The sequence below is a fragment of the Nanorana parkeri genome, unplaced genomic scaffold (assembly GCF_000935625.1).
Source record: "Nanorana parkeri isolate BGI_ZX_2015 unplaced genomic scaffold, ASM93562v1 scaffold17, whole genome shotgun sequence".
NCBI lineage: Eukaryota > Metazoa > Chordata > Amphibia > Anura > Dicroglossidae > Nanorana > Nanorana parkeri.
Window position 1 is genome coordinate 923,413 of NW_017306285.1, and position 10,209 is coordinate 933,621.

The window sequence follows — 10,209 nt, forward strand, 5'->3', positions numbered from 1 at the left end:
TCATGAAATGTTTCAAATGTCTATCAGAAATGTGTGTATGCATTCAGAAATCTTTCAGGGGATTATTTTCTGCTCAGGAAAATGTGAACTTCTTATATGTGATTAGCTGCTGCGGGTCACACTTTACGTTAGACCTTAGACATGGTGCACATTGTTAACTATGCACAGTACATGGACGGGTATTTGTTTACCTGCCTGGAGTGTGTCAGGTGTGTCCCGGACGGAAGAGGTTAACTGGCCCACAGGATGTCTCATTACTTGTACGGGATTAAAAACTCCTTGTCTCCGCGGAAAGTGCTCCTAAGTGCAATATAATGACTGTCTAATCCTTTGTAATTACCAGAGCACAAACGAGTTTTGTTTAATTATATGTAACTCGTAGCTAAAAGAAGTATTACTACTTACTCCTGTCTGGGTCTCTCCGTCCAATTACATGCTTTGCCGTGTAGTTCATCAAATGAGCTACTATTAAGTGTAATTATTGCCATCTTCCTGAGGTAATTACACAGCCTCTACTCGACCACCGCACACACATTACCGTGCGTGTCAGAGTTTGTGTTGCCACAGAGACCTTGCATGGCAGGCTTTTATTTTTCTCTTTAATTTGTTTTGTATGTTTCGTGTTCAGTTTGTTTACTAAACAACTAAAGTCCTTGGAATTACTTTTAAAGAGTATCTGTCCCTTCTGTAACCCCTTATCCACTTATTTGTAGAAAATCGCTCAATTTCTGCTACACCCAGAGCTGGCCTGACTGACAAAGTATGGCTTCTATAGAACTCTGTTCTGCATCAATTCTCCTTCCAATAGATCTCATTTCTCCAAGAAGTCATTTATTCATTCTTCCATTCATCCTAGAGTGTCATGAGTTGGTGGTTGGATGAGGAGGGAAGCTTTCTAAAAATGAACTCCATCATCTAAATTACCATCCAAGAGACAGGCCAATAATTTCTGGCTTTTTTTTTGGCAAATGAGGAACACCACGTGGTCGAAGCTTCACACCTATATGAGCTTGTTGGACAGCGTATTCCAAAACTATAAGCATTAAGGCCCTATTCACACTGGTGAATGGAGCAGATTGCATAAGTCTGATGAATTGCTCCAAGGGACTGGTGACAGGTGATCACCATTAGATGTTCGCATGAGTCTCTCAGAGCAATTTGTGAGACACGTGCAATTGGCCCCATTCACAATTAGAGTCACATGGAGTTGTCTTCCTCACCCTTTGTGGTGATAACAGCTTCCATTCTTTTGAGATCATTACCATGAAGACACCTATATTACGATCCAACAAGACCAAAACCGTATACAAAATACACAATGCACCATTTGACACAACCCACCCTACCATCCAAAACGATCACACAAAAAATGATCTAAAACTAACCCGCTGATATTGGTCACCATAAGTTGCCAGAATTCATATGTGGAATATATCACATCCCCTTCCCATCACAGAGGAATCTGGTTGCTACTTCAAATCAACTTTTCAAGTTTCTTTTACCCAATTTTGTTAAATCAGGCACCCCACTCAGGGAGCTTACAAAATTTGAACATTCATTTCCCAGTGGAAGAAACTGGACAGAACATATGGACAACTACATTGGAACACATTGAGAGATATTCAGCAAGCAAATTAGTGACACAATTAGTCACAAATCTGGCCACCTCTCCTTCAGCAAAGTCCCTGTGTCTGTATTCCTGAGTAGCTAAGTGTGACAGTTCCCAAAGTTCTGAGACAAACTTATTAATGAAGAATTTAAACAAAGCATAATTAGGAAGTGGTCGGGGTCGGGTTTTACTTTGTTGCAGTGCTACTGTAGAGCAGCTTTTACTTCATAGTAAATTTGTTGCTCACTCTGTCTCACTCCCCCTGTTTAGCATTGCTCTGCCATGCAACAGAGTTGATTAATGTGGCCTAATGTATACTCTAGGCCCCTGTGAGCTCATGATAGAGACAGACTGTGGCCAGGTAGCACCATGGCAGGTGTACATGAATGGCACAACAATATGACCCAAACTGTCCTCTCCACTCCCTCCAAGACCTCCTGCACTCTAGACCCCTCACCTTCTCCCATGATTGCCTCCAGGACTTTTCCAGAGCCTCTCCCATCCTCTGGAACTCCCTACTACAACCTTTCTGGCAATCTTCAACTCTATCTGCCTTTAGACAATCCCTGAAAACTCATCTCTTTAGGGAAGCCTATTCCACCTCCTCTTAAAAACTGTATTCTACTCCTTCAATCAGTTCATCCCTCTCAGTTTTTACTTTTTGTATTACTTGCCCCTTGTAGATTGTAAGCTCTGATGAGCAGGGTCCTTCTAATTCTTTTGTATGGAATTGTATTGTAACTGTACCGTCTCCCCATATTTTGTAAAGTGCTGCACAAACTATTGATATGAAGAAGTAGAAAAATGTCACCACCACACCATAAGTTGAAAAAGCAAAATATTTTATTGCCAATAGCTGTATCCCATTGGCAAGCGCTTTCGGGGCCTCGCAGGGTCCCCTTCATCAGGCTTAGAATTATGAAGCAGGTTGCCTGGCAGGTGATCATGTGACTACCCTGCCTGGCTTCCTGGTTGGATAGGAAGCCGCAGCGACGCTCCCTCACAGCTTCCCAGGTACTGAGGACTGCGGCTGTTATGTGAGAAATGTTAGTTGCAAGTGATGTTGTGCTTTGTATTGCTGAGCCAGTCACAGAGACATCTGTGTGATCTCTCCACTGACTCAGTGACTAAAAACATGGTGCCCACTGTTGCGGTTTTGGTGTTGCGCTCTGGGTAATTAGGGTGTGCCCAGGCACACCGGGTATACCCATTGCGCACGCCTATAAGCTAAATTCATTCACATACATTATACAATTTATATATGTATAAAGCCAGATTACAGATGGTGCAAGAAAGTCTTTAAAGCTGAAATTCAGGCAAATTTCATGATAAGACACATTGATGCAACTATGTATTGCTTAATAAACCATTAATCCACCATGCATTCTGGTGCAGCGCATTATTTTTTTTAAAAAGAAAGCTGCACACACCTCTTTGCTGCCATTGTCATGCGTTACATAGTTACATAGTATTTGAGGTTGAATAAAGACATTAGTCCATCAAATATCGTTGTTAACACCCTCCCCGATGTCATTAATAAATAAGTTGAACAATATGGGACCCAGCACAGAACCCTGAGGCACACCGCTCATTACACTAGCCCAGTCTGAAAAGCTGCCATTTACAGATACCCTCTGGACCCGTTCCCGTAGCCAGTTCTCTATCCACGTACACACCACCTCATCTATGCCCATAGCTCTCAGCTTGTGTAGCAAGCGTTTGTGTGGTTTGCGTTGAGCAGCCCAATGAAACTAATAAGCTGGCTGCACCTTAACACACATGAAACAAACCCACTTATAGACCCATGACGTTTCAAGCCTCGGATCTCTGTTTTAGCCTGGTCTAACCACACACATTATTCTTTCACTTGACACACAGCATGTTAATTTTATACATCTAGGGGAAGTTTTCAAGCAGTGGCATGGATCAATACACCTCATTCGTCACCCACAGGCTCTCAGCCCTGCTCATTAGCAGTATCCTTTGTACTTTCTAATTAAGGTCACGTCAACAACACAGCACCACTTAAAGCCAGATCCTGCACTCAGCATAGATATACAATGTCATAGTCCAGCTGTATAGAGCTGCCCATAAACATAACAGTCAGCTAATCAGGCTCTTGTCAGGCAGATCGCTGGATGACTTTATGTTAGCAGCAGACACACTCTGTGCAGCATACAAAATTCTGGAGATCTAGATGGAGTTCTGCCATCTACATGGCAACCAGGAGTTGGTGTCGGCTTGACATTACTTATTAATAATTACAATTATGGATGCACCAACTGTGATACCAGTATTGGTAATGGGGCTGATAATAGGCATTTTGAGGAGTACTTGTACTTGTAAAAATGCTCCAATACTAAAAACCGATACTGGCACTTTACATTTTCTAATAAAAGCAGCGGCTGTAAGATCCTGCACTTGCTGGGGACCTCACGGTAGCTTTATGGGGCGGGCAAGCAGCAGGGTTAAAGTTTTTGTTTTTTTCACCTGGGAAAATATGCACCTGCCCCCTCTCTTTATGTCTCTCCTCCTCTGTCTGTATCCCCCTCGCTCTCACTGGGTCTCATTCTGTGGCATAACTACTAGGGAGCAGTGGTTGCAGCTGGGACCAGGCTCTGGCGTTCCACCACTGTCCTAAAATCATTAGTCTGTATTGTTTTAGAAAAACTGTCACAGCAAGTATTGATAATTGCTATCTGTGAGTACTTGATGAAAGTATCATTACGCATGATCTAATGAGAGATGATAGAGATAGATATAGAGATGATAGAGATAGATAGATCAATAGAGATAGATAGATAGATAGATAGATACCTTTTGCAGCACTTACTGCAATTACTTTTGCACGATATTCTAATTATTCGAGTTTCACCTGTAGATAGATAGATAAATAGAGATAGATAGACAGACAGACAGACAGACGGATAGATAGATAGATAGATAGATGGATGGATGGACGGACAGATAGATAGATAGATCACAGAACACAGGAAATGTTTCCCTGATCTTGCAGCGCCATCTTGTGGGAGAAAAACAGAACTTTTTTTTTTACAGAAGAGCATCCTACTACACTGTACAAACACCCGTCTTTACACACCTATTCAATAAAAGGGTAAAACAACTGAAAGTGTACCCCATGTAATTGCATTTTTCAAAACAGGACAGCAAAATAATTGGCTTTATCAGATTCATTGATCGTCATCTTTTTATTTTACAGCGTTCATTATAGCCCAAGGTAAGTGTTTAATCTGAACCTTTGGTTTGCCCATCCAGGACAAGACATCAGGTTTGTATTGCATATAGTGCACGTATATGCGTATAAATACACGCGTATATGCACGTACATATGCGCGTATATACAATTTTGCTCTTGCGTTGTGTGTGAATGAGGCCTTTACTGATATAACAAACAATTCATCCCCACACAGCTACCTCCTCACTGCGCAAACTGTTGTTGCTATATAAATTCTGTATAATAATAATAACAAATACCTCATATACAACATATGCCTCATACTATATAGCTAATAGCTCATATTATAAAAACAATAACTCTGTAACATAGATGAAACACAAAATGATATAGAACAAATATACAGGCCTGGCGCTACCGTATAGGCAGGCCAAGCAACTGCTTGACGGCGCCAGCGGGAGGGGGGGGGGGGAATGCGACTGGCCGCAGCGGCTCTGATCACACCTGTCAGCGCTCCCTAAGAACAATTCTCAGGTAATACGTAACTAATATCACATAATATAGAACATACTAATATCACATAATATAGAACATACTATTATAACATAATATAGCACAAACACATTATCCCATAATACATAACACATCGTCTTTAATCTACATGAATACCTCATAATGTTTAACATGCACCCCATTATATATAAACTATAACTCAAAACATGTAGTAGTTAATGAATCATAATATATAATAATTACTCTGAAAAATATACCGTATAATAAATACCTCATAATATGTAGCAAATAAATCTAATAATATGATTCTCTGAAATAAATAACACATACCGTACCAATTTGCATATAGTAAGTACCTCATAACAAATGTAATACATAACAAATTCCTCATCATATAACACAAATGTCCTGAGATAGATAACACACACACCTCATAACACAAAACAGATCCTGCATAATATAAAACAAATACCTCACAACACAAAACAAATACCTGATTATGTATAAGAAATACCCTGTAATATGAAACTAATACCCTGTTTCCCTTAAAATAGGGGCTTGTTCACACCAAATGAAGACCAGATCTGCATGAGTTTCTGCACACGCAGTGCAGTGTGTTGTACCGCGTTTTTTTCCGTGTTTTTGATGCATTCCGGGCCATTTTTTTTTAGTTTAAAATGGCCTTTTAGTGCGTTCAAATGCATGCGTTTTTAAAGCGTTTGCATGCGTTCCAGAGCAGGTAAAATAGGGCTTCCTGCAGGTTTTTTTTACATGCTCTGGAACTGAACGCTGCGGTGTAAACTAGGGCCCAAAATACCTTAGGAATACATTGGACGCAGCTTTGCTCCGGTCTGTAACTGCTCTGCTCTGCTCCTGGAACGCGCTTGGTGTGAACAAGCCCTAAGACCTACCCCGAAAATAAAACCTAGTACTATTTTGGGGAATTGCTAAAATTTAAGACCTACCCTGAAAATAAGACCTAGTTGTGACTATTCCCGGTGAGAAAAAAAGGACCTACCCTGAAAATAAAACCTAGTGGTTTTTTTTTGAGCCAAAAAAAAATATAAGACAGTGTCTTATTTTCGGGGAAACACGGTATCTCACAATACATAACAAATACCTCCTAACACAAAACAAATGGCCTGTAATGTATAAGAAAATACCTCAAGTCATAAAACAAATATACTAAGATACATTTTAGGAACATCAATGCCTCATAATATATAACAAAAATTACCTTGTATTATGTAACAAATATCTGATAATGTATAACGAATACCTCGTGTCATAAAACATACATCCTAAGACACATAACAAATACCTCATCACATAGAACAAATGCCCTGTAATATATAAGAAATACCTCATTATATCTGATTCATTCTTCAAAATATATAAAAAGTTCCTCATACTATAGATTAACAACAAAAAAAGAAAAAATATATATAGATAGATAGATAGATAGATAGATAGATAGATAGAGGAAATTATCAAATCCAGAGCAGACAGAATTTGGTGCAGATGTCCATGGCAACCAATCAGCTTCTCTCTTTCATTTTCAAAGCTTAACTGAACAGACTGAAGATAGAAGCTGATTGGTTACTATGGGCAACGGCTGCGGATTCTGTCTGCTCCACATTTGCTAAATTCCCTTCCATGCTATATTAAATTACCTCATTTTATAAAAGAAACACCTCATAATATTTAACAAACACATCATAATATAAAATACATATACCTCATATATACAGTAGAAGTTCTTCATAATGTATACCGTACACCTCATAATATAGAAGAAATACCTCATAATATATAGCAAATACCTCATTATATAACAAATACCTCATAATATATAACAAATGCCTCATTATATATAACAAACACTTCATTATATATAACAAACACTTCCTAACATATAACAAACACTTCATAACATATAACAAATTTATTTATAAACAAAACAAAACAAAAACATCTACCTCACAGAACAGTTTCCGGGCGGGTACATGTCCCTCCTCAGACAGACTCATCTGTAATATAGAACAGACACTTCATCAAATACATTATAACAAAACAAACGTCCCGCGATAAATAAACACCTCATAGGGTAGCAATATATAAGAAACACCTCATAACATATAACAAACACCTCATAGTGCGACATAAGCCGGGGTTTCTCACAACATTACCTCATTGCAGTTACCCATATCAACCAGGTCCCACGTGACAGGCAGGTTAGTTGCTATGGTGACTGCACCTCACCTGCTGCCATTGCTCTCGTCACACCACGTTAATGAAGAAGTCCGATAGTGCGACATTTACCTCACAGGACGTCCAGGAGCCGCCCGGCAGCTGAGGGAACCACCTCCACGTGTTCATGTTCCCTCACTGTCATTGGATGGTGAAAGCCTCCGAGCAGCCAGTGCACGTGCAGAGAAGCTCCGCCTATAACAGTGCATCTCGCTCCTAGGGGGCGGAGTTTGTGGCCAACGCTGTTCGGGAGGTTTTTGTTTTTTTCCCCCCCAAGCATTAGCGGCATTCTTCCTTCAGTATAGAAAGCACAGCCTCGTTGGTCTCTCAGCGTTATTCAGCAATGGTGGTCCCTGGACACATGCTTACATGCCCAGGAGTCACTGACTGGCTGGATTGGGCTTTCAGTATTATAAGTCAGAGCTCAGACATTCCTGTCTAGCTGGAGCTGTTAGTGGGGGATAGGTTGTGTGTTGCACTTTGCCCTTCAGGGTTCATTGCTGCCCCATGCATATGGGGGGGGGGTCACTTATGTCCTTGTAGGTTATCATTTCCTTTTCACTATGAAAACTTGGTTTTGTCTACTAATAGTGAACTGTGAGCACAGCCATCATGGAGAGGCCCACCCAGACACAAATAACTATTCATAGAGCAATGAATATGGGGCCCGGCTCCAAAGACCTCAATCATGATTGAGGCCATGAATATGGGCCCCGGCTTGGAGACGGTAATCATTAATAGGGCTGTGAATATGGGCCCCGGCTTGGAGACGGTAATCATTAATAGGGCTGTGAATATGGGCCCCGGCTTGGAGACGGTAATCATTAATAGGGCCATAATGAATTCAGGGCCCAGCTCTGCAATGGTAATCATGACTAGGGCTGTGAATACGGGGCCCAGCTAAGGCGGTAACCATTAATGGGGCCATGAATATGGGACATATGAACAGGGCTATAATTACAGGACCCGGCTCTGAGACAGTAATCATGAATAGGGCCATTAATACGGGGCCATTAATACGGGGCCCGTATAACAGATCAGCTATAACTAGTTAGCACTCACTAGCTAACATAAACATGGCTGCCATGGGGGTTACTCCTAGGTTTGGCCCCTGCTCAGTATTGTACCCCTGTATCCTGGTAATGTTGGTGTTGTGTGTTACAGATGGGGGGGGGAGGTCACAGAGGTACCGATCTGAGCCGAGTAACATTGAGCGACGTTGGGCTACAGTGCACATATTGTAGCGCTACTTTAGACATGGACTTCGTAGCTGCTACATTGGCGGCCAGTATCCAATCAAAATCGGTCTTGAGGTGACATCATTCCTCTTCCTGTTTCCTGCTTATATTTCTGTGCAAAACTGACACTTCTGTAGCGCAATGTCACGCAAATTCGTGCAACATTGAGCTACACCATTGAAGCCTGTTGGGGCCAAATCGCATGAAATCCGCTGGAAAAATAGGTCATGTACAGGCGACATTGAGATGTGAACAGCTCCATAGAAATGCATTGGACGAGTGACATTGAGCTGCGAGAAGGGAACAGCTCCATAGAAATGCATTGGACGAGTGACATTGAGCTGCGAGAAGGGAACAGCTCCATAGAAATGCATTGGACGAGCGACATTAAGCTGTGAGAAGGGAACAGCTCCATAGAAATGCATTGGACGAGCGACATTGAGCTGTGAGAAGGGAACAGCTCCATAGAAATGCATTGGACGAGCGACATTGAGTGACATTGAGCTGTGAGATGTGAACAGCTCCATAGAAATGCATTGGACGAGCGACATTAAGCTGTGAGAAGGGAACAGCTCCATAGAAATGCATTGGACGAGCGACATTGAGCTGTGAGAAGGGAACAGCTCCATAGAAATGCATTGGACGAGCGACATTAAGCTGTGAGAAGGGAACAGCTCCATAGAAATGCATTGGACGGGCGACATGGAGTGACATTGAGCTGTGAGAAGGGAACAGCTCCATAGAAATGCATTGGACGAGCGACATTGAGTGACATTGTGCTGTGAGAAGGGAACAGCTGCATAGAAATGCATTGGACGAGCGACATTGAGTGACATTGAGCTGTGAGAAGGGAACAGCTGCATAGAAATGCATTGGACGAGCGACATTAAGTGACATTAAGCTGTGAGAAGGGAGCAGCTCCATAGAAATGCATTGGACGAGCGACATTAAGTGACATTGAGCTGTGAGAAGGGAACAGCTGCATAGAAATGCATTGGATGAGCGACATTGAGCTGATGTTTGAGCAATTTGTGACCCGAGATCGCGCTACAAATCGCTCAGTGTGAACGGGGTCTTGAGGGGTGTTAGGAAAGCAGACCAGAGATCTAGGGGGCCTGGAATCTGAACAAGACACTTCTCTTGTATCACAGTTTGTGCAGGGTGAGGGTTGTAGGGTGAGTTTGAGGGTATGAAAGTGTAGAGTGAGGATGGAGATAGGGGGGCATGGAGTGAGAAGGGGTAATGCATGGTGTAGGAGCACTGAGTAGTTTGGGGAGACCCCAGACATGCAGAAATATACATCATTTGTGGCGCGGTGTGAAGACACTGGAACCTTCATGGCCCAGACAAGCCTCACCACATGAAACAACCAATCCCCCCATTATACATAAAACCCACCAGTG